The sequence below is a fragment of the Pipistrellus kuhlii genome, unplaced genomic scaffold (genome assembly GCF_014108245.1).
Source record: "Pipistrellus kuhlii isolate mPipKuh1 unplaced genomic scaffold, mPipKuh1.p scaffold_m20_p_16, whole genome shotgun sequence".
NCBI lineage: Eukaryota > Metazoa > Chordata > Mammalia > Chiroptera > Vespertilionidae > Pipistrellus > Pipistrellus kuhlii.
The window spans coordinates 28,539,627-28,566,012 of NW_023425471.1; the positions used below are offsets into that span (position 1 = coordinate 28,539,627).

At 38.7% G+C, this 26,386-nt stretch overlaps 1 long non-coding RNA gene across 3 annotated transcripts; it reads left to right on the forward strand.

Moving 5' to 3' along the window:
• The first annotated feature begins 4,538 nt into the window (after window positions 1–4,538).
• LOC118719765 lies at window positions 4,539–26,386 on the forward strand. Of its 3 annotated transcripts, none has more exons than XR_006741791.1 (7): window positions 4,539–4,653; window positions 4,980–6,772; window positions 6,948–12,357; window positions 13,776–13,864; window positions 19,815–20,023; window positions 20,490–20,603; window positions 21,555–26,386. It is a non-coding gene; the product is annotated as an uncharacterized LOC118719765 (long non-coding RNA). The 3 variants fall into 3 exon arrangements; XR_006741792.1 differs by having other exon boundaries at window positions 4,980–5,673; window positions 5,760–12,357; XR_006741790.1 differs by having other exon boundaries at window positions 4,980–12,357.

Here is a 26,386-nt window from a genome sequence, read left to right on the forward strand (position 1 = left end):
TCTGCAATGTCTACAAATTCTTGCTGCTAATCTTTGGTGTTGTGTGAGTCTATATCTCTGGCTGGGAGATGACTGCAGTTAGGCTAAGGGGTTGGTTAGGTTAGGGAGGAAAATAATGGCGACTCTAAGTTCGCTGCGGAGCTCAGCGGATGGTAATTGGTTGCGACTGTTCTAAATTAGAGAGGCTAGAGGCCTGCGGTGCTTATTGTGAATGGCCTGATTTGCATGCATTGTGTTCTCCTGGAGGTATAATAGAAGAATAGGATAGTCTGCGCCGCATTACCCGGGGCTACTTGGAAATGAGTTCGAGACGGCTTACAGGGAGGGGCCAAAATGGCGCCGTGGCATTGCTCAGCATGGCGGGCGGTCTGCTTTGTTAGTGTCGAAAATGGCGGGTCCAGTTTTGTGGAAGGCCACATCACGGTAGTGTCTTTGGGTAGTGTCTTTGTTCGGATGCACGGCGCGGCGGTGGAAATATTCTGTTACATGGCGTAAGATGGCGGCGCCAGGACCCGGCGTGGTGTCAAAAATGGCGGAATATGGCGGTTGCCGCGAGCGTTGCCGGATGAGTCATGGCGGCCTTTGTCTTTGCAGCAGGCATTTCCGGGCAGGTTTTGCCGCAGGGACATATAAGGAAGGTCTTGGCTCGTGGTTAAGGACCGTCCTGGCATTTGCGCGGGCTTTGCTTGCGGTGTGCCTGCCGCCTTGTTAAACATGGCGCGCGCTTCCGGTTTGCTGCAAAAAAGTGAAAGGCGGGATGATCGTCGTCGCCCGACCCACCGGATCAGACCCGGTGGAACAAGTGGGCACAGCCAATTAATGGAGAATGGAATTAGACCACTACCGTGGCTCCTGGCTGTCCAATTTTTCCGGAGGCAGAAGCTGAGGGGCCACTTACGTAACATCTGCTCCCGGCTGTGGTGCTCAAGGTCGTTCCAAGGACGTCTGGCCGGTCCGGCTCCGTCCCCTCCAGCGCTGCCTCTGGGCTCTGCCACCATGTGCGCCAGGCCAGGGCTCCATGCCTACCACGTGTAAAACATGGCGCTGAGTCCAACATGGCGGCGAGTCGTGGCAAGGACCAAAATGGATCTTTGGCCAACAGGTGGCAGAAGAGGAATCCCTCCATTCTTCAAGAGGAACACCTACCCTGTGGCTAATGCTGGGGTTGGATTTTGAATTCTACTTATTTCTTGGATGTCAGCTATAAATAGTTCAATTACGTAGTTTGCTAGGGTGATAATTAAGCCTCGAGTGACTATTATGGCATTGTTTGTAGGCTTCAATTAGAATTAATAAGCTCATTTTGGCGGCCCTTAAAGTTTATTTCTTTTTTTTATAAAAATGACATACTTAATTTTTTGTATATAAGATATCCAAATAATTTATAAATTTTATAAATATATAAAAGTCAAATAACATTTTCCACTAATCTCTTTTACTTTGAGATTGACTTAATAAACTACTTCACTTTGGATTTTTCAAGTCTTCTAGCACATAAAAAGTTAATTAAAAAGTTAATTTTATGACAGAATAAAAAAAATATTTAAAGGTCCATTCCACTTCAGGCCTTGCTTCGTTCCCATCTTTAATGCTGCACTAAATTGACTGTCTAACCTATCAGACAGATAACTTGAATTGCTGTGGACTTGTTTCCTCTATTCAAACTTACCTTGGGGTATTAAATGCCCATATAACCAATATTGTGGTTCTCTGCCTCTACAGTCCCCAGTTCCTCCTCCCCTGCTCTCACAACCCCTACATTTAGCCCCAGCCCTTACCTCCTACCCCCAGCCTTGCCTAAGCCCTGGCCCCAGCCCCAGCCCCGGCCCCGGCCCCGGCCCCGGCCCCAGCCCCAGCCCCAGCCCCAGCCCCAGCCCCAGCCCCAGCCCGTCCTACCCCAGTTATTTCCTTCAGCCCTGCTCCCTAAATCACATACTGTGCTGACCACTTAAAGTCTTTGCACAGAGTGAAATTCTAATTATCCATAATCCCGCCCATCATATTATATCCCAGTCAAAAACACATTTGCATTAATCGTGGATGCAGAAAAATCCAAGTCTTTTAGTCCTGTGCAAAAAAAAGAAAGAAAAGAAAAGGAATCTTACCCCATCACACTGTCTAGAAGTGACTGTTGTTCAAGAATTCAGCTCTGAGACAATTTTCACATACGTATCTGGAGTACTTTTCATTTAAAAGGTCCAAGGCATCCCATTTGGTAGGTATAACGTGGTCCCATTACTCAAGGATTCTTCTTTTTAGTTGATATCATCCATATTTGTATTTGTAATCCTGCGCAAAATTACAATCTCCAATAACTCCCTTTTTTAACTTGTATCCCTTACTGCATTACCGCAGAGGATTCTTCCGACAGTTAATGTGCTTATATGCCACTTCGGTTTTTATCTCACTTTGGAACCCAGGGATCCTCAGTTTGCATTAAAACAGATCCTTTGGGGCAGTTAATGTGCTTAACTGCTCTACTATCTTTATGCTACTATAGCTTTCACCCACCCTTATTTTGCAGTACAATACAAGAGGTTACATGCGGCAGTTGATGGTATTTAAATGATGGCACTACTGTCCTTATGTTACTATAGAACCCATCTAATCTCACTTTGCATTAAAGCAGCCCTGGGGCAGTAAATGTGCTTAAATTCTACTAGTGTCATCTTTATGTCACTGTAGAACCAATCTGTCCTCATTTTGCATTAAAACATAGGGTCAATGGGGCAGTTAATGTACTTAAATGCAACTACAGTGCTTATGCCACTCTAAAACCCATATATCTTTGCATTAAAACAGGGTCCTTGGGGCAGTTAATGTATTTAAATGCCACTCCTGTCCTTGTGTTAAAGTGGACCTCATATATCCTCACCTTGCATTTAAACAGTCTTAGACACAGTTGATGTGTTTAAATGCCTCTGTTGTGCTTATGTCACTATAGGACCCATGAACTTTGATTTTTGACTTAAAACCCAGTGCTTGGGGTAGTTAATGTGCTTAAATGCCCCTATTGCCATTATGTTAATGTGGAACCTACCCATCCTCATTTTGCATTAAAATAAGGGGTCCTTGGGGCAGTTAATGTGCATAAATGGCAATACTGTTCTTTGTCACTCTGGAACCCATACTTACTTTGAGTATGATTTAAAAAGGAGTGCTTGGGGCAGTTAATGTTAATGTGGAACCCACCCATTCTTATTTTGCATAAAAATATGGGGACCTTGGGGCAGTTAATGTGCATAAATGCCATTTCTGTCCTTATGTTAAGGTGGAACTGAACACATACTCACTTCCCATTAAAACAGTCCTAGAGGGAGTTAAAGTTCTCAAATGCTACTCCTGTGCTTAGGTTAGTGAGGAACCCAACTATCCTCACTTTGCATTAAAACAGAGGATCCTTGGTGCAATTGATGTACTTAAATGCAACTACCTTGCTTATGTTACTCTAGAACTCCTACTCCTCACTTTGCATTAAAACAGGGTCCTTGGGGCAGTTAATGTGCTTAAATGCCACTGCTCCCTCTGTTAAGGTGACATTGACACATCCTCACTTCGCATTTAAACAGTCCTAGAGGCAGTTGATGTATTTAAATGCCTCTATTGTGCTTATGTCACTATAGGACCCATGCATCCTCACTTTGCATCAAAACAGGGAGTCCTTGGTGGCAGTTAATGTGCTTAAATGCTAATACTGTTCTTATGTCACTCTGGAATCCATAATTACTTTGATTTTGATTTAAAAACGAGTGTTTGGGGCAGTTAACGTGCTTGAATGCCCCTATTGCCATGATGTTAATGTGGAACCCACCCATCCTCATTTTGCATAAAAATAGGGGGACTTTGGGGCAGTTAATGTGCATAAATGCCATTTTTGTCCTTACGTTAAGGTGGAACTGAACACATACTTCCCATTAAAACAGTCCTAGAGGGAGTTAATGTTCTCCAATGCTACTCCTGTGCTTAGGTTATTAGTGAGGAACCCAACTATCCTCACTTTGCATTAAAACAGAGGATCCTTGGTGCACTTGATGTACTTAAATGCAACTACCGAGCTTATATCACAATAGAGCCATTACACACTCTGATTTTGATGGCAGTTAATGTGCTTAAATGCCACTGCTGTTATTATCTTGCTTTGCAACCCACCCTTCCGCAATTTGAATTAAAACTGGGTGCTCAGTGCAGTTGATGTGCTATTGTGCTTATGTCACTCTAGAACCCATGTATCCTCACTTTTCATTAAAACAGGGTCCTTAGGGCAGTGAATGTGTTTATATGCCGCCACTGCTTTTTAGTGTGGAACCTGCTCATCCTCACTTTGCATTAAAACAAGGGGTGCTTGGGCAGTTAATGTGCGTAAATGCCACTACTGTCCTTGAACCCATACTCACTTTGATTTTTATTTAAAACAGGTGTTTGGTAGTTAATGTGCTTAAATGCCAGTACTGTGCTTATATCATTATAGAATCTATCTATCCTCACTTTGCATTAAAGTAGAGGGTCTTCAAGCCACTGCTGTCTTTATGTTAAGGTGGAATCCACCTATCCTCACTGTATTAAAACAGTCCTGGGGGCAGTTAATGTGTTTAATGTCACACCTGTCCTTAGGTCAATATGGAACCCACTCATCCACACTTTGCATTAAAACAGGTGGCAGTTAATATGCTTAAAAATGCCACAAGTGTCCCTATGTCACTATAGAACCCAGACTCACTTTGATTTGATTTAAAAGAGTCCTTGGGGCACATAATGTGCTTCAGTGCCACTACTCCCCTTAAGTTAAGGTGGAACCCACCCATCCTAATAGCATTGGGACAGTTAATGTGTTCAAGTTATGCCATTACTGCTTTTTAGTGTGGAACTCAAGGCATCCGCCCTTTGCATTAAAATACTCCCTGGGGCAGGAAATGTGCTGAAATACCATTATTGTCCTTATCTTACTTTGCAACCCACCCATTCTCACTTGGCCTTAAGAGGGTCCTTGGGGCAGTTGATGTGCTTAAAAGTAACTGCTGTCCTTATGTTAAGGTAGAACTCACATGTCCTCATTTTGCATTTAAACAGTCCTAGAGGCAGGTGTTGTACTTAAATGCCACTAGTGTACCCTATGCCACTATAGAACCCATATTCACTTTGTGATTTAAAACAAGAGTCCTTGGGGCAGTTAATGTGCATCAATGCCACTAAAGACCCCATATCACTCTAGAACCCATCTATCCTCACTTTGCCTTAAAACAGGGGGTCCTTGGAGCAGTTAATGTGCTTAAATGCCAGTACTGTTCTTAAGTCACTATAAAACCCAAAATTACTTTGTTTTTGATTTAAAACAGAGTGCTTGGGGCAATTAATGTGTTTAAATGCATCTATTGCCATTATGTTAATGCGAAACCCACCCATCCTTTGCATTAAAACAATTTCTGGGGCAGGAAATGTGCTTAAAATGCCTCTACTGCCCTTACCTTACTCTGCAACCCGCCCATCCTCACTTGGCCTTAAAAGAGGGTACTTGGTGCAGTTAATGCTTCAATGCAGCTACTTTGCTTATGTCACTCTAGAACCCAAATATACTCATTTTGCATTAAAACGGGGTCCTTGGGGCAGTTAATGTGCTTAAATGCCACTAGTGCCTCTTAGTGTGGAACCCACTCATTCTCACTTTGCACTAAAACAGTCCTGGGGCGGTTAATGTGCTTAAATGCCACTACTGTCCTTATCTTATTTTGCAACCCACCCAACCTCATTTTGAATTGAAACAGGGGTCCTTGGAGCAGTTAATGTGCATAAAGGCCACTAGTGTCACTATGGAACCTATATTTGTTTTGATTTTGATTTAAAACAGAGACCTTGGGGCACTTAATGTGCTTCAATGGCACTAACATCCCTATGTCACTATAGAACCCACCCAACCTCACTTTGCATTAAAACGGGGTCCTTGGGGCAGTTAATGTGCATAAATGCCAGTACTGTTCTTATGTCACTATAGAACCCAGACTCACTTTGATTTTGATTTAAAACAGAGTCTTGGGGGCACTTAATTTGCCTCAATGCCACTACTGCTCTTAAGTTAAGGTGGAATCCACCCATCCTAAAATTGCATTAAAGCAGAGGGTCTTCAGGCCAGTTAATGTGTTCAAGTTATGCCATTACTACTTTTTAGTGTGGAACCCACCCATCGTACTTTGCATTAAAACACTCCCTGGGGCAGGAAATGTGCCTACGTGCCACTACTGTCCTTATCTTACTTTGCAACCCACCCATCCTCACTTTGAATTAAAACAGAGGGTTACTTGCGTAGTTAATGCGCTTAAGTGCAACCACTGTGCTATGTCACTGTAGGACCCATATATCCTCACTTTGCATTGAAACAGGGGGTCCTTGGACCAGTTAATGTCATAAATTGTACTGCTGTCCTTATGTTACTATACAACCTATTATCATATTGATTTTGATTTAAAACCGAGTCCTTTGGGCAGTTAATGTGCCTGAGTGCCACTACTGTTCTTATGTCATTATAGAACTCATACTCATTTTGATTTTGATTTAAAAGAGTTCTTGGGGCAGTTAATATACTTAAATGCCACTACTGTCCTTATCTTACTTTGCAACCCGCCCATCCTCACTTGGCCTTAAAAGAGGGTACTTGGTGCAGTTAATGCTTCAATGTAGCCACTGTGCTTATGTCACTCTAGAACCCAAATATACTCATTTTGCATTAAAACGGGGTCCTTGGGGCAGTTAATGTGCTTAAATGCCACTAGTGCCTCTTAGTGTGGAACCCACTCATTCTCTACACTAAAACAGTCCTGGGGCAGTTAATGTGCATAAATGCCACTAGTGTCCCTATGTCATTATGGAACTCATATTTGCTTTGATTTTGATTTAAAACAGAGACCTTGAGGCAGTTAATATGCTTCAATGCCACTAATGTTCCCATGTCACTATAGAACCCACCCATTCTCACTTTGCATTAAAACGTGGTTCTTGGGGCAGTTAATGTGCTTCAATGGCACTAACGTCCCCATGTCACTATAGAACCCATACTCAACTTTGAGTTTGAATAAAAACAGAGTGCTTGTGACACTTAATGTTAAGGTGGAACCCACTCATCCTAACTGCAGTAAAGCAGAGGGTCTTTGGGGCAGTTGGGTGCTTAAATGCCACTATAGAACCCATCTGTCTTCACTTCGTATTAAAACTGAAGGACCTTGTGACTGTTACTCTGGTCACTTGTTTCCTTCCATCCCTCTGCATTGCCTGGGAGCAGATATGTTATTGAAATGTGCTTATTTGCATGGTGTGGCACCTTCTTTTTGTCTCTTTCTATTTCCCCCCACTCCCTTTGCAGTATAGCAGAGGATACTTGGGCCTGTTAATGGGCTTAATTATAGAATCCCATGCACTCCCAGGCAGTTTACATTTACTAGACATATATTTGGTTCTGTGAAATTGCCTAATTGCAGCAGTGGTCCCTTTTGTCTATGTTCCCATCTACCTCCTAGCCCTTTTAAAATGCCTGGATGGGCATTTGGCACTGTCAGTGTGCTCAATTGAAGTTGTGGTCCATTCTGTAATTCCAGGATCACATCCTGCCTTTTCCCTTTTCGTTACCTAGGAGCGTTTTTTGGAACTGTTAAAAGTAGTCACTTGGAGCTACAGTTCCTTCTGTTAGTCTAAGATCCCATCCCCCCTCTTCCCCATCTCACTTGGCATTACAACAGCGGATATTTGGGACTGTTAATGTGCTTAAAAGCAGCTATAGTCCCTTTCTGGAGTCTGGGATCCATCCAGGCCCTTGAATATCTTTTGCATTACCATAGAAAGTACTTGGGCCTGCAATTGTGGTCCCTTTTGTTAGTTTAGAAACATAATGACTTTTCACTTTCTTAACATCATCTGGAAGTCATTGTAGAGATAAAGTTCTAATTGTAACTGTAGCCCCTTTTGTCAATCTAATCCCTTTTCTCCTACCTCATATGCATTACAACATAGGGTTCTTGGAACTGTGAAGGTGTGTCACATCTATTAAATTTTACAAAAGAGGATCTGAACACTGAAACTCCTCCTTTTGCACCATTTATGAGGAATATTGCTTTTATCCTCTCTCCTCTGCAGTAGATACAGGCCTCACTCATTTTCCTTACATTTAGTAGTGGATGCCCTTTACTAAGGACTTTTGTACTAATATAGTTAAAAGTGAGTCATAAGTAGTTGACCACAATTATATCTTTTATGAAAGATCCATGTACCCTCTTCAGTTTACAATAAGGTGTATTAATTAACTTGTTACTATTTTTTTTTTCTGGGATTGTTTATGTGCAGAATTCCAGTATTTATGGTCACTCCCTTTAAACTAATATCCCACTGTTTCTATATTATAACAGGGGATGCTAGAGACTGAAAGTTATTCTCTTGAGACTTTTAATGTCCATGTTCTTTCCCGATAAGCTAATATCCTGATTTCTTAGTATTGTAGCTGGGGTACTAGCTACCTAAAGTCTTCTCGATAATAAAAGTGGAAAATTGTAGTTGTGTCTCATCCTCACCATATTTCCTTTGCACCAGGGAAGCTGACCAATTATGGCTGCTTCTCTTGTACAGTTTAAATGTGCATAATTACAGTAATCCATGCTCCCTTATAGGATCCCATTTCCTTGCCCCAAGATTCACTCTCCTGGACTGTTAATGTGCATAATTACATTTGCTCCTGTACCTGTACACCAGGTCAGGCATCTCCCCCATCATATTTATATTCTAGCAGGAGGTGCCTACTACTAAAAGACCTCACTGATGCAGTTAATGTACACAACTTTTATCTTGTACACACTCTCAGTAGTCCATAATTGTGCATTTTCAATCTCTTGCACTTGTGGAAGCAGAGGTTACTGACCTAAAAGCCCTCTCTTAGGGGACTGTGGATATGTTTAATTAGTTGTCCATAATCCTTCGAATTAACTTGGGTTCTGACTCTTCATACCCTCTTTGCGTGGAGTAATGTCCACTTAAGCCCCTTTCTTGAAATATTAATGTGTATAATAATTATTTTAAAATCCTTTCTCTTTTTACTACCTTTGAAGTACCACTGGCATTCTGACTCTGAAGGGCCCACTTCTTAGCCTATTAATGTGATTGTGGTTGTCTGGGTTCCTCTGTACTACACAACACCTCCTTTCCCTATTCCCTTTCAGCATTGAGTGCCCTCTCCACAAGGCTGTTAACACCTGGACAGTCAAGGTGTGAAATTATAGTTGATTACAGCCTTACACTTGGGACATTAATGTGTATAATTGCACATGGCTCATCCCATTTTAATAAGATCATATATCCTCTCAGATCCCTATTACAGTATAGCAAGGATACTGATCACATGAAAAGGTCTCTTTTCATGGCTTATTGTACATAATTGCATTTACACTAGATAAGGACACCCCTCTTCTTATTCCCTTAGCCTTTTAGCAAGGAGTGCCCACTACTTTAAGATTTTTTATATTGGTACAAGGTACAAGGTTTTAATTAGCTACATCATATCCTTTGGACATTAATGTACATAATTTCAACTTGGTTCATCCTACCCTATTGCCCTCTGTTGGCAGTATACCATAGTTGCTGAACCCTAAGTCCCCTTTTCTTGGCCTGTTAATGTGTATAATTCTATTTGTCTGGGTTCTTGTTCACTAGACAAGGACAATGAAACACCACATACCCCAAACTCCCTCTGCCTTCTAGTAGGTAGTACCGACTATCAAGACCTTTACATTTGGACAGTTAATGTGCAGAATTGCTGTTTTCCATAGCCCTATCACTTCCAGGACTGTATTGTATCTCCTTTGCACTACTGCAGGGGATACTGTTTTTTCTCCAAGGCCCCTTCTAGTGGATTGGTACTATACATATTGAAATTATCTGTTGTCTTCATCAGTAGACACCCCGTGGCGCCCCCCTCCCCCCTTCCCTTTGCAGTACAGCAGAGTGCTGATCAATCAAAGCCCTCATTTGGACTGTTAATATCTGCAGTTACATTTTCTCCTGTTCTCCGCACTAGATAAGCACACCACCTACTTCCTTAACATTTTCATCAGACAGTGCCCACTACTCAAAAGATTTGTTCACTTGAAAGTTTCATGTGCACCAATGTAAGTTTGAAAGTAAGTCTTATATCAGACTGGCTGTACCCTCCTTGCTTTAGAGCAAGGAGATGCTATTCAATGGGTCCCTCTCCCCTTTATACTTTAATGTACATAACTGCAATTGTCTTTGCTTCTGTAGGAGTAGGATTGCATCTCCTCATTCCCCCTTTGTATTAGGGGCATATTAACTATGAATGAGTTCTTCTATTGAGATTATTAATGTGCATAATTAATTGTATTTGTCCGTGGGCCTATGCAGTAGGAAAGGTGCTGTGCTCTATGCCCTTACCACTGCCTTTGAATTACTGCTGAAGAACGCCATGACCTCAGCTCTTCTGATTAGATGGGATTCCATACTTTCTTTGTATACATCATGTATGCCCTCTTCTGTTAGAATAGGATGCCATTCTATTATACCCCCTTTACATTACTGCAGCGGCTGCTGACCACACAAAACCTCTGCAAATAGACACAATGGCAAATTAGCAATGGTTTTGTCCTCCCTGATCTTATTAGGCAAGTACTCCCAGCCCCAATTTCTCATGGCATTATAAAGTATAAACATTTCAGTATGCCCTTCAAATAACAACCCATATTCCCACTCCTTTTGCAATGCTCCAGGGCATACATTTTCCAAGTAGTCCTGGTCCTACCCTTATCTCCCCTCTCCTTACCTCATGCTTGTCCTTGGACCCTTCCGTGGACCATTCATAATCACAATTTCAAGGTCGCCATGTTCCAGCCGTCAGATAGCATTGTGGTCTCTCATCCTTCCTGCCCCAGCCCTGCTTTACCCCGCCCTTTTGCATTGCTGGTGGGGAATGTTGATTGGGCAAGGCCCTTTCACTTGGATTTAAATGTTAACAATCCCAGATGTCATTGGTTTATCCAGTTTATATTGCTGTGGTGCTTCAGTTGCACTTTACATAGCCCTGCCCCTCTGACATGGACCCCTCCATTTCTCTTTTTGCATTGCTTTTAAGTAATGATGACTACCCTAAGGCCCTTCTGTGTTTTTACTTAACACAGTACTGATTGTCCCATTTTTCAACCCATCAACTCAAGACCTCCCTACCACTTTGATGTTGTATTTGTGCAGTGTTGATTACCAAAAGCAGGCCTGAACTAGGTGGATGGACCTTCACTCATTTTCTTGTATTTGTTAATAATCCGAATTCCAATTGTCCTATTCTTGGGACAGGAGTTATCTCTGCCCACCTGTGTTACTGCTTTACTGGGCAAAGTGGTCAAGGCAAGGCAAGCCCAAGGAGCTGGATTGCCACCCTTTACATTCTGGATTTTCAATATATACTATATAAGTCTCAGTTGGGAGTTGTCTCACCAGGAAGGAACGTTAGCACTATCTGCATTTTTCCTTCCAAAGCAGGTTGCCTGGCTGATAATTTCTCCTCTTTGTATATTGCTATTCTACAGAGTCAATTGCCAGGATACAACCAAAAGTTATGGCTAATTTTTATTTAAAAAGACAACTGAATTCCAAGGTGGAATTGATAAACTGGGCATTAAAATTTTGAAGTTAAAACCCCATTTATACCATGTACCTGATGACCAGTGTCTCTCATTTTACTAAGGGTGGTGGGTCTGTGGATAGACCACTGTGACTCTTGTTATTCCAAAGGAGTTCTAGAATGGAACTCAAGACCAACATCTTTGAGCTCTACCACCATTCTAAAACCATGCTGTTTGGGTTTTACCACCATTCACTTTTAGAAAAACTACCTAAATTTCCTAACCCTTAAATTTCTTCATCTGGAATACCAACCAGCCCCTACTTATTTCAAGAAGATAACTGTAAAAGGATGAAATTAGACAACATATACTGAGGTGCTTTTAAAAACCACAGATCACCTTATTTGATTAATCTATTACATACTGAGGACTTAAAAATGATGGAACCTGTTTCCCTGTTTTATATAAAAAGAATAGTAAGCTAGCCATTCTTCTGTATATAAACTTGTTTGACAGTGACCTGCCTGGTAAAAACGATTAGCTTAGCCTCTAGTGTACAGGTTTTGATGGCAGAGAAGTATTTAATAAGGAACTTCTGAAGCAAATAACTAGTCATTACAATAGCAGTTCTTTGTAATCACTGCAAAAGAATACTATTCCTCTGAGAAGGATGTCAAAAGGTCAGCCCAGGTCAGAGTGCAGTTTGTACTTCTAGCTCCTTGGACAGCTGTAAGAAGAGTCTCTGGCTCTTTAGAATTCTGTAAGTACTATTTTGTAGTTACTAAGTAATCTTTTCCCTGTTCTGTTTTCTCTTAGATGCTACTCAGAGGTTTCCTGTTAAGTTTCTTTTCCAATTCTCACCTCATCTGCAAATATAATCTCACCATATGAGTTAACCAACAGAATTATAAGAATTAATATTGTGTACCTGGTCCTATGCTAGGTTATGCTTAAGTGAGGGTTAGAAATGATATAGTCCTATATATAATCTCATGCCCTAGATGGCTGTATTGTTGAGCTAATATAAACACACTTGAAATAATTTTAGGAAATGATAATCAAGTGCTGTCTTGTATGAATTATGTTAAACTTTTATAAAGGGAACCCACCAGGGTTTGAAGTTGACAGGGTAAATTTAAAGGAGTTGAGTTTATTTTTGTCTCTTTGGTTCAGAATATGATTAATATTGCACCCATCTGGGTAGTCCAATTGATTTATTTAGTGCCATTTGGATTTTACTTCCTTTGTAGGCATGGAAATTGATTAAAGAGATAAGGCCTAGTCATTGTGTTTAGCTACATGCCATATTGTTGGTTGTTAAATCTCATAGGTTTGAGCTTTTCAAGGTTCTGGGATTGAGGATATAAATCTGATATATTGTCTTTTTGCATCTTTTTATTCTATCTCTGTCCCTGGACAGATGAGAGCTGATGCCTTTTTAGTTTGAGATTTATGGAACCTGTTTGGCAAGAGGGCAACAGAGAAGCATAATTTTTATTAAAAAAACATGATCTTGCCTACTTTATGATCAAGTGAATATACCTTCTTCCCCTTTGCCTTTTTTCAATAGGTAGCTTGGTAAGCAAAAAAGCTTAGCCTCCCTGATGTAAAACAAACATAAAAGTGCAGCTGAAAAATATTAACATCAACTTTGAAACATTTTTTGTTAAGATCAATATATCCTAGCAAGAGCAAGCAGAATCATAATGTGCTAGGCTTCTCTTACTGCCCATTTTAATTCATATCCATATTTCCTCACAGCTAAATGTCTAAAGACATTATTTGTCTGATTGACTGGGAATAATATATAAATATTCCTGAGCCTTTTTGAAAGCATGGTATGTGCCATTATTTCTCAAACTGAAGTTCCACAGGAACAAAATTCTTTGAGATCATAAAGAACATGTGTTTTGAGGAACACTGACTTAAGAAAGTTATTTGAAATGTAAACATGTTTCCCTAGTTCAATATATCTTGTGAAAGATATATATATAAAATGTTTTATATTATTTATGTAGCTGGGTATCCATGAGGATATGTCCACAAAACTCCAGGGTTATTATCACCCCAATATGAGAAACACTGGTCTATACTTATGAGATCTTTCATTGCTACTAATCAAATGATCATTTGGTGTTAATATATAACTATAACTATTTATTGGAATTTGTTTTAAAGGGATGAATTCTGAGCCAGTTCTGAAGCACTACTTAGGAATGATGGTCAGTTGTAGGTGGATTGAAGCCTGCACTAGAAAACATCTAAAGGTAAATTTTGAAGTTGTCTTTCAATTCATTGCTTGAAATAAAATCTCTAGTAGCTGTACAAACAGGTACCCTGGCTCTATCCAGTTTGGCTCAGTGGATAAAACATTAGCCCTTGGGCTGAGAGGGAGGGTCTCAGGTTTGATTCTGCTCAAAGGCATGTACCTTGGCTCCAGGCTTAATCCCTGGCCTCGGGTCAGGGGCATGAGGGAGGCAACCAATCTTATGTGTCTCCCACATTGATGTTTCTCTTTTTCTGTCCCTCCTTCTCCCTGAAAAATATCCTTGAGTGAGGATTAACAAAAAAAGAGATACTCTGGAAATGTGGGCATCTTCAAAATTGAGAAAAATTGTGTTAACAGAGATTGTTGAGTTATTGGGACAGGTACTGGAATAATAACAATACCAAAGGCATGTTTTATGTCAAGGAATTTGCTCTCATGGAGGATGCAGAAATGAACAAATCATTATAATGTTGGGCAATTTGGTGAGTACCATAATTTGGGAAATTCTGTGGGACAGAGGAAGAAGATTGGGTGGAAATACTGAGTTAAGTGATTGTGCCCTTAGGGTGTACGTTGGTCAGTAGTCTCAGGGGAAAGTAGGCCTGTGAGCTGAAGCCTTACAGGCTCCACCCTTAATTACTCCTTCAAGTGCATTTTAATGAAGAGCATGCTCTCTTAGATGGAGTGGATTGCTGTTTTACATGAGTTTGGGGCCAGAAGAAGTGAGATGTTGGCAAAAGTATGAAAAGGTTGCGAACTGGGAATAAGAACAGCTAGTCTTTGGTTCTGGCTCTAACCTTGGATCAAATCACCATCCATGTCAACCATCATCTCTAGGGACTACTGATAAATTAAGACAGGGACTTGAGTTGAATACCTGAAAAGACATTTTGTCATTTGGAAAATTTTCAAAGGGTTAAAAAAGCACTTAAAATATTTTTGGCATTCCTCTAAATAGTTATTCTGATTTCTTTTCTGACTTTCCTCCTTATAGAACCTTAATATATAGGATTGGGGGAAGATTCTTGACTCTATGTTTTGCATCTTTTTCCATATCCCCCTTTAGCTTTTCCACCTATTGTTCTGTAACTAATTTCTCTAACTAGTTCAGACCTGCCATGATTAAACATAATTTCTTTTTTAGAGTAACTGGGCCCTGGTTATCCAATGTATGTCTAGGTGGGAGTTTGTGACTTGAAGCAAATAATTTTTTAAAATATATTTTTATTGATTTTAGAGAGGAAGAGAGAGGAAGGGAAAGAGAGATAGGAACATCAATTATGAGAGAGAATAATTGATTGGCTGCCTTCTGCATGGCCCCCACCAGGGATCGAGCCCACAACCCGAAGGGGGAATTGAACCGTGACCTCCTGGTTCATAGGTTGATGCTTAAACACTGAGCCACAATGGCCAGGCTAAGATACTGTTATTTATGAAACCATTCTGCAAAAAAATTTACTAGCTTAAAGAGAATAGAACTATTGTCTGAATTGAGCTGTTTCCCCAAATCTTATACTCTTGGATGTCAAGGAGTACTGACATGTATTGTTACACAGAGCTGATGCCTTCCTCTGCCTCACCTCTTCAAACTGAATTTGAAGAAAATGATTTTTCCCACTACTGTATTTTTTTTTTTACTACAAAGGGGTAGCACTTAACACTGTTTTCTTTTAAAATCCAACTCAAGTTTGATCTCAACTATTTGAGACTTAACTCTCCTGCTGAATTAACAAATTAAACTTTAGTGCCCATGCATACTTATATATCATTGTACTGTTGCCATTGAGTTAGCTATATTTTTGTTGGTTTTACTTGATTGCTCTTCTTTGACCTCTAAATTAGAGCACTGAGACACTGGGATGTTAGCTTCCTCGTGCATCCTGTACAAATAATTTCAATAAAGAACTCTTTACTGTTTTCATGCCTACATTGAAAATGAGCTTTTGATTTGTTCATGTTAGGATGAAAAATTGAAGGAAATTTAAATTTGACCAGTGCCAGATTTCTTAGATGATATATTTTGTTTGACTAGTTTGTCCAGAAATATTAAAGGCTAGACAGCAAACCCAAGTAATACCCTCATTACATAACCTATGTAATCAAAATGCCTATGCAGATACTTTCAAAATAGGGATATGGCTGGGAGGTCAGTGTACATTACTGAGTTTCATAAAATATCTAGGTTACTTTATCCACAGCTTTTAAAACTTTTGGCATACTGTTTTTTTATGCTGTTTGTTAGTATGATTGTTATTGTGGAGTGTTGGTGTGCAATTATTCTGTGGTCTATATATCATTAAAGTTTTCTAGCCTTGAGGAAAACCAAGATGGCAGCATAGGTAAACACCTAAATAGCTGCCTCACACAACAATATCAAAACTACAACTAAAATACAAAACGGACATCATCCAGAACCACCGGAAAGCTGGCTGAATGGAAATTCTATCAATACAACTAGAAGAAAAGATGTGTAGGAAGCTCTTATAGCCCTGAGAATCTGTGCCCAGATCCCAGAGTGAAAATACCTTTGAGTAGAGAGAAGACCTGGGTTTAATTATCACTCCACCACCCACTAGTTATATAACACTGTATAACATTTACTGGTCTCCCAATTTCTTTATACAGAGAATGAAAATACTGAATTACATCAGTTGGGGAGGGGGGAGAGGGGAGAAGGGTAGAGGAGGGGATGAGCACAACTATAATTCTTCCTAACTGTGACAATTCTATGATTTGTCTAGTGTTGGAGAATTTGAACCAGCTCTTGCTGACTTTTGGTTTTCATGTCTAAAGTACCTTGACATTTTGTTGGGCTATGGGATGTGGATCAAGAGTCTAAAAATTCTTGCCAATGAATATTGAACCATAATGAATTGTATTATTCTGATGCAAAATGTAATTACTTTCTTTGGCCTTAGATTCCCTTTAAGGGAAAGGAAATGATCCTTGTATATGTCATTACTATAATTATATAAGAACACTGCAGGGCTTTGATGCTAAAGCAGCCATACTCAGTAAATATGGTCTATGGTAGCTCAGAAGATCTAGGGAGACCAGAAAAGTTGTTTCCTTTTAGGTATCTTAACTAGACATTATAGATGGATTTGAGTGTGAATCCATTTAAAAGTTTTTTTGAGGAAAATTGTTTTCACATGAGTGTCTTTAACCATTATTGATGGGGTTTCAGGAGGAGCACAGTAAATATGTATAATATATGACTGGACACCCACTATGCAAAATACTTTCAAGATTGCAAACCTGGCATATACCTACCCTGGTGAGCTCCTATCCTATAGTAAAGACAGCTAACTAAATATTAAAAATAGTCAAGGCAATTGTACCTCGAGGCAGTAGTAGCAATTTCTCTGTTACATTACATCTTGAAGTATTTACAGCTAGAGCATGACCTTTAAGCCCCAAATTTAGTCACCCTTAAGGTGAGTATTGTTTTGACCCATATTTTCATTTAGTCTTTTTTTTTACACTTGTTTAACCTTCAGTGATACTGCCAGTGCTTGCCATTAACAGGACCTTAGGGAGACTGTACAGGCTAGACATGAGAGACAGGACCCATCTATATCTAATGATTCAGGTTCATGTTTCCTAGTTTTTTTTTATGTGTTGAGACTTTTCAACCATTTTAGTATCCTATCCTACTGAACCCTGGTTGTGTTTTTTCCCCCTAAGGACATTCTGGGTATGTGAGACATGAGGCCTACAAAAAACTCTAAAGAGCTCCATATTCATTATATCTTTCCTTTTGAGAATCTGGACAAGCTCCAATTAATTTAAGGATGGCTTGCAGACTATCTGAAGAAAGAGATAATTTGGGGAGTTTGTTGTGGTTATCCTGTCTTTGACTATAAGGACTTTAACTTCCTGCAAGAGCTCCTTTTTGAAACAGAATAGAAGCTAGTTTCAAATCCTACACCCCCACACACATTTTGAATTTACAGAATGAATTTGAGTCTATCCTTCAGAAGTAGGCTCAAGTGAGGTCTATAACAGCAAGCATACTTGGTCCCCATTTTAGAAATAAAGAATAGAGATGCAAAAGAATAAATTGCTTCCTTTGAAATCTCATAGCCACTTAGGAGAGAGAGAACAAACCTTTGCCTTCTGATGAACAGGCCTCAAAAATTATTTCTACTTTCCTTTGGCAGACTGGTTCAAAGTGCTAAGGATTTGTTAATAAGTAGTACCAATGTGATCTGTCATAGCCTTATTTTGGCAGACCTATTTTCATTGTCCTTATCATTCCCTTATTATTTTTATAAATTGAGGGTTTGTTACTTGAAATTGCTAAAAGGTAGAATAAGAGACTCAAGGGCCTGTGTTAAGCTATTTACCAGATTCCTAGCCTTCTGCACCTTGTTTTTCCTTTTGTGTAGATTTCCTTAGCTGTCATAATAACTGAGTGTGTGTGTGTGTGTGTGTGTGTGTGTGTGTGTGTGTGTGTGTATACTAGTAGATATATATTGATTTCGGAAAGGAGAGGGAGAAATAGGACATCAATGATGAGAATCATTTGATTGGTGGCCTCATGCATGCCCCCTACTGGGGATTGAGCCCACAACTTGGGCATATATTCTGATCAGGAATCTAACCATGATCTCTTGGTTGATAGGTTGATGCTCAACCACAGAGCCAAATCAGCACAACTGAGATTTTATATCACTGTAATGATTATTGGTTTCTCTGAATATTCTGGGACTCTGGTCATGTTCCTTCTATGTAAGCGGTTCAAGAAATGTCCCACGTAGATTGACTAGAAAACAGTTGTTTCCATTGGCAGTGTCTCCAGCATCTAACTAACATGAATTAAAAGAGGAATCCTGTGTGAACAGCATGGCTCAATGGTTGAGTGTCGAGATTTATATTGATTTCAGAGAGGTGGGGAAAAAGAGAGAGAGAGAGAGAGAGAGAGAGAGAGAGAGAGAGAGAGAGAGAGAGAGAGAAACATCAATGATGAAAGAAAATCATTGATCGGTTGCCTCCTGCACACCCCCTACTGGGGATTGAGCCCACAACTGGCATGTGCCCTTGACTGGAATCGAACCTGGGACCCTTCATTTTGCAGGCTGATGCTCTATCCACTGAGCCATACTGGCTAGGGATAAAAATATATTTTAAAAGAGAAGAATCCTACAAAACTAGGTGAGAGAGACACTTTGTGGTAAATTGTTCAGTTATTAAAAGAGTGCTTTATAAAAGAAGCCTGAGACAATATGAAGAAGAGTTCTTATAGAACTCAGGATCAAACAATATTGGAGCTTTTCTAAGTAGCTTGATAACTCTTTTGGTTGGGAAAGCTTTATCTGTTTCTTCTATTTTCAACACTTTGATTTTTAAAAAAATATATTTTATTGATTTTTTACAGAGAGGAACGGAGAGAGATAGAGAGTTAGAAACATCGATGAGAGAGTAACATAAATCATTTGCCTCCTGCACACCACCTACTGGGAATGTGCTTGCAACCAAGGTAAATGCCCTTGACTGGAATCGAACCTGGGAACTTTCAGTCCGCAGGCCAAAGCTCTATCCGCTGAGCCAAACCAGTTTCGGCAACCCCTTGATGTTTTGACCCTTGACTTTTTTATGGTGAAAACACTAGAACATTAATAATCCACAATATAGAAGACTGCTCACTAGTAGAGACTGGAGAATAAAGTACAGTATGAGAATTTTGGTAATAATTCACCTCTAAATTTCTCTTTGTGATGAGGTTAAATTCAAGGGAAAAGCTGGAATGAGTAGTAAAAGCATTTGCTTTTCTCTAGTCTGGTAGTTAGAATATAGGCTTCTCCACAGTTCTTAATTTCCTCCCCTCAATCCACATGGAAAAAAAGGTTAGACATTACTTAATCTAATTATTAATTGCTCTTTGAGACAGACTTTCCTAGCATACTGCATTTCAGTAATTTATTTTTCTTTTATCTCTTCTCCAGATCTTCCTCAGAAGAACAGGCTTGTTGCTTTACAGTGTCAGTGACCTATTCCCTTTGACGATCCCTAGGTGGAGATGGGGCATGAGGATCCTCCAGGGGAATAGCTCACTACCACTGGGCAACAACCCTAGGCCAGGAGGTTTTACCAAGAATCTTTCCTGGGCCCAGATAGGAAGGTGAAGTCTCAAGACATCCTCCACACATCAGAGGTGGGTAAGCTGTTCAAGCACAATTAAGATACTGTCTTTAATTTTTCATTATCCATTGCATTTAGATTTCCACTGAAATTATTTTGATCATTATGAACTGTGTCTGCTTTGTTAAAAACAGCTTCCTAACTCACCTGGGAAGCAACTGTGTGAGTGATGGGTGAAAATGGTCTTGGGCAGAGGCTGATTAGGTGGCTGCAGGTTGGGAGATGGTCCAAGTGTAGTAAGCCCTGACTATAAAGGACAAGATATTTTCCTGTTTATGCCATAGTTGCCAATTCTGTGAGGAAATTGTATTAGTTTTACCTCTAAGGATCTAAACTCTGTAGAGATAGTTTCTATAACTCATAATTTGAATCTTCCCATAACTCTAGTGAGTACTCAGTTAATACTTCTTTATGGCATACATACAGTTTCCTTTGTTGTTTTTCCCCTTTTTTGTAACTCCTGATTATTCCCTTTATAGTATCTACCAAATTGTTCATCCTTCTGAAAAACAATCCAGAGAACAAGAAATCTGAACACACCAAAGGAAGATCAACATGCCTGGCACTCTAGCATTTTAGAATAGCAGAATAAAGTAAGTTGGTGTAATTATGTGGGGGCCTCTTTGGAGCTAATAGCTGTTTGTCAGATGTTTTTCTGCAATGGGCTATGGTGGTTTTTGTGCAGGAGGGGCCTGAATGTGAGATGGGAGGATGACCAGTAACAAACAAAGGCATACCTCGGAGATATTACAATTTGGTTTCAGACAACCAAATACAGCAATAAAATGAGTTGTAAGCTTTTTGCTGGTAGAGGATGTTGTAAAAAAAAAAAAAATGCAACATCTGTGAAGCACTATAAAGCCAAGTGCAATAAAATGAGGTAAGTTATGCTTGTATTGCCAACTGGGTTCAACGAAGCAACTTAATGATTGATTAATCTATACCAGTGTGTTAAGAGTAGTCTCACTTTATCTGTTCTTTATTTTTTACTGCATAAATACTTTGCCACTCTTAGAGGCCTAAATATATAGAAATTTAAAACAACGTTTTTGTTTTGTTGCTGAAAGGGTGGCTCTTTTTCTTATATCCTCTTGTGAGAGAATATATCTGCAGTAGTGTTAGAGGAAAAGTCAGTGTTATAATTGTGATGGGTGGGAAAATCAAGTTAGTTTTCTAAAGGGGTGGTGAAAGATGAAGAAAGAAAAATAAGAGCATTGTCTAGGACCTCTCTAATGGCCCTTAATAATAATATTCGCTCACCTGTGGTATCTCATTTGGCTCTTGGAATTTCTTATAAGCAGTTGTAGTAGAATATTAAAGAGGCACATTCTGTGTTTAAATCCTCTGCTACTCATGTTGTTGTTACTATAATTGTTGATAGTGATATAAGTAGTATTTGTACTAATCATAAGTTATTGTAGTTATTAATGTTCTTTTTGGTTTTCTTTTGTTCTCTTTGTGATGTTTCTCATGGCTGTTGTGCCCTTCACTATATTTTGTCTCTTCTACTTCTAATGCCTTGCCTTATCTCTTTCACTCATAAGTGTGTATTTCCTTGCTTATCTATTTCTTCCTTGAATGTCTTTGGTCTTTGTTCTCTCAAGTGTCTTACTCAATTCTATAATCATCTTGCTTATTTCTTCTGTGTATCTTTGTCTCGTTTTCCTTTTTGTTCTTAAAAGTTGTTTGTGCCTTGTCTTAAATGTCTCTCATTTTTTCATTTTGTTATTGTCTTTATTCTCCTAGCTCTTTTCTTTCACTGTTCTTCCCATTGTCTCTGAGTCATGCTGAATGCTTTTTGCTCATTTCTTGTCTTATCCACCTCTTTCCCCCCTTGATTGTTCATCATTCTCTCCTATTTTGTGAACTCTTGATTGTTTGTCATTCTCTCCTATTTTGTTAGTTTGACATTACCTCTTTCTGGTTCTGGCCTCCTTTCTGCTGTTTCTACTCTTCATCTTGGATTTCTCTCTTCTGTATGTCTTTTCTGCCTCTCTTGGGCCATGTTTGTTTCCTGCTCTATGTGTTTCTTTGTTCTTTGTGTCTTTCCATTTCACCTTTCTTCTCTCTGTTCTCTTGCTTTTTCCATCAACCCACCTTTGGGTATTTCAGCCTCTTCATGAGCCTGTGTATCCTGCAATCCTCTCTCCGTGCATATTTTTTGTATATGTCTCTGTGTGTGGACCCATGTGTGTATGTTTGTGGCAAAGGGGCTTCGTAACCCCTTCCCAATAGGTGCAGAGTGTCTGCAGCTGTTCCTTATGCCAGGCTGTCCTGTGAGATAATTCAAAACTAGTAGAAGGCCCAAGGATCCAAAGACCTAAGATGTGCAGAAGGTGGAAGGCTCATAATGGATATAATTCCCAACACAGAAGACAGAATTGAGACCTGTGGACTAAAGTATAAAGCCTGTGTCCCAAGATAGATGGAAACCTCAGCCTCGAGAGCATTAGAAGCCTTAGATCCATTATGTACATAAAGAAGGTGGCCCTTGTCAAACTGAGTTGGATGGAAGTTCTCATGTCTTGAGTTAGACAAAAGACTGAAGACCCAAGATAAAAGAACAAAGCCTGTGAGTGGGGATACATGGAAAGCCTGAGACTTGAGTCACAAGACCCAAGATAAAAAAAAAACTTAGCTTGAACACAGAAGACTCAAGGATAGGAGGTATCACACCCTCATAAAGACCCAGGAGTCAAGCCTCTCTATGTGGTCTTGAAGACTCAAAAGAGACAGATATCTTAAGACTATGGGACCCTAAACCTCAGCTCTATTCTGCTATCCTCCCTACACTTGGACATTTTCAGTTCTTCCTTTCCAGTTTTTATACCTCCATTTATGCCCACTAATTTTGTGATATCCTTTTTGATGTTGTATTACCTTAAAGAGATATCTTGAGATTGGCAATATTATGCCTGGACCATTGTAAGGTTGTTTTTATTATAGTTTTGAGTCATTTATTAAGTTTGAGGTATTTTTTTAAACTTCTTTCTTTCTTTCTTTTTTTCATCTCCACTCTGTTTGAGAGACATATTAGTGAATTGTATTTCAGTCCTCCCTTTTCCTCAGAAGCTCTAGTCTGATGAGAAGAGGAAAATGTTAGGCCATGTAGAGAAAATGTGAAGAGATGCTCTAGGCCAATATGAATATTTAGATAGAAAATACACAGATGTGCTGGCCTGCTGAGAAGTACCAGCCAGTAACATCTGATTTCTTTGAGCTTAGATGAACAAGATTCCTGGATTTTGGGATTCCTAGTGATGGTTAGTAAAAAGAAGAGTAGTTCTGGAACAGAGTGATACTCCAAGGAGACAGCCTGAACTCCCTGCTCATAGTAGTGGCCTAATAATTTGATAGACTGAACCAACCCTGCCCTAAGCTTTAATATCAACCTCTGGGCTTAAAGGTGACAGAATTTGGAAGCAGTTAGGTTTAAATTTTCCTTGATTTTCTCCCCCTTATCATGAGGAAAAAGAATTTAAATAATTGAGATATATATGAAAATAAGGTGTTTTTATTAATAGTGTATTGCCAGCTATGTACATTGAAGGATTTTGTACATCAGGGATCATCACACTCTTTCTGTAAAGGGTGAAATGGTAAATATTTTAGTCTTTGCAGGCCTATGGTCTCTACATTCGCTTCTTCTCCCCACCCCTAATCCTTTAAAAAGGAAAAGTATTCTTATCTCATTAGCCAAGTGAATTTGTTCTGTGGGCCATAGTTACCACTGATGTAAATGCTGAATAATATTAATTTCCTTGTGTGAGTCTGTCCCTGTTATAGGCACTAAGGACTCAATGATTATTTATCATCACATCCAGGTGACCTAAATAAAAATATGTGAATATGCTTTTAAACTATGAAAGTGTTTAAAGACTTATAAGTTTCAAAGCTGGTAAATATTGATTATATATCAACAGTATGTAATACTATGCAGATATTAGAAATTAAGTTATTGACCAATGAAAGTTTCATATATTTATAGTTATCGTGTTTCTGCTGCTTTGATGATTTTGAGTAAATACAGTATTTTTAAGTAGCAGAAAAGAAAACACATAGAAACTGCTTTTAAACTGTAAAATATACAGCAAACACAAGGGATTAAGCTATTTTGATGACTTACAATGGGCCATATAACATGCTAGACACTATGGATAACAGAAAAAAACAATATAGAAGTAAAATTTTCAGATAAGAAATACATTTTAAAGTGGTTTGTAAACTAAAGCACTAAATATCAATGGGCTAAATGTTATGAATGAATGAATTAATATTAACTGCCTTTTATATGCCAACTATTTTGGGTTCTGTGAAATCTAAGGTAATACTCCCCAAGTAATAAGAGGGAGGTTTTTATTATAAGGAAATTAAATAATGCTTATTTTAACCAATCAGATAAGACTTTACTGATAATATCAGGTTATATTACCTGATAACAGGAAAATGTAATGAATGACATTGAGCTTTCTAAACTATAAAGTGCTGTATAAATATGACATTAGGCATTTTCTCTGTGAATAAAACTTTTCGTGAGATAAACATTGTCTATAAAATTCACCCACTATGAAAGAGGTAGTATAAATAGTTATATAAACTTGAGGTTTTGAATAGTTGTTAAATGAAAGAATATCAGTTGCCTACTACGTGAACTCACTGTTACAGGCACTAAAGAGATACACATTTATAATTTTATTGTGCCTACAGTTTAGAATAAGGCAATACATGTTAGTATTTTGTGAACTCTAAAGCACCATATAAATGTCACTGTTGATTTTTCTCACTTGGTGCAAAATACAATAAAAATTTGAAGTATTAACTATTGAATACTCTGAATATAATATGTAAAAGATTAAGTTTATGATGAATGCAAGACTGGATAATAATTGTCTACTATGTTCCAGTCTTTTTGCTAAGCATCGAGGACCGAAAACATCTTTATTCTGTCCTTAATAGCTGAACATAATATATGAAATCAATTTATAAATCTTGAACTGCCATATATATATAAGCAATATCTGTTGTATGAATATTGATTATTCTCATCCCCAGAGATAACAACTAGTGATGCAAAAATTTATCACCCTTATTATTGAACCAGTAACAGAGATCTATGTGTAAATTTAGAAATCCTAGTGTTCTATATGGATATAAAGAATAAACTGTTGGCTTAATGAATGATGAATGATTATTTTTTATGAGGCTTAAAACTACACATGCCCTAATATATAAATATGATTTCATCCTTATGGGATGCTAATAGAAGGAAATAATGTAATAGGTATTAGCTCCAGACGAAAACGTGCTTAACTACTGCTAGGCTTATTTAATGATAAAAACATCAGGAAAATAGAACTGTGCAAAGCAGTATGCTAAATGCTGAGCTACATGGAAAAATACAATTCAGACCAGAAAGCTACTTGTTCCCTTGTCTAACTGAAGAGATGGATTTTTTTTTTTTTTTAAAGCAAGGTGTTATTGTTCTCCATCAGTTTTTTAAATGCTGAATGCTAAAGATGGAGGTGAATGAGATCCATCTTGGCCTGTCTTAAAGACATTTAAGAAGTAAAAATAAATGGCTCAGCAGTGCTTTTAGATTTCATTTGATAAGCATAGTATATTTTATGTGCAATAAATTATTCTAGGTCCTGAGCATAAGAGCAGTGAAATGGGCCTAGTCTAAAGGTCTTTAGATTGAACACAGATCATAGCTGCAGATCTGAAAACATCTTTTGATTTTTTAGTAAATATTTAAGTGCCTGTTTTCTGGGAAGTACTATGCTCATTTAATGAGGTAGGTATAGCTCAGAAATCCCATTGACTTGCCTTGGAGATTAAAAAACAAAAGAAGGCAAAAAAAAAGTCATGGTCCTTTTAATTTAATATGATATTTCCCCTAGTTCTGGATAGTCTCAACTTCACATGCTCAGTGACCTAAATCAAAGACTGTTAAAAAGGCTCAGGATTTCTCCTTTAATTCATTAAGTTTCTGCTTCTATTATAGTTTAAGACAAGAAACTAAGATGAAAAAACTGGTTTTAAAAATATTTGCTCATTGGCCTAGCTTAGAGTCAGGAAGCCAGTTGAGCAATAAACATGATTTTTTCTGTAAACATTTATTCACTTTGAATAAAGTGCCATCCTTACCTGTGAGGAGAGTTAAGAGATTCCAAAGACTAAAATGCACTTTCATTTCACTAGCTTATGGTTGAAACACCAAGAACAAATTTTATTACTGAAGGTCTTTCATTGAGTAGCTGTGATATTAAGACACTGAGAAGGAATGATTAAATAGGTCACCTTCTCTTTGACATGCTTTGTAGAGTGGGAATGAGAGACCTTATTTATTTTATTCATGCAAACATTGAAGAAGATG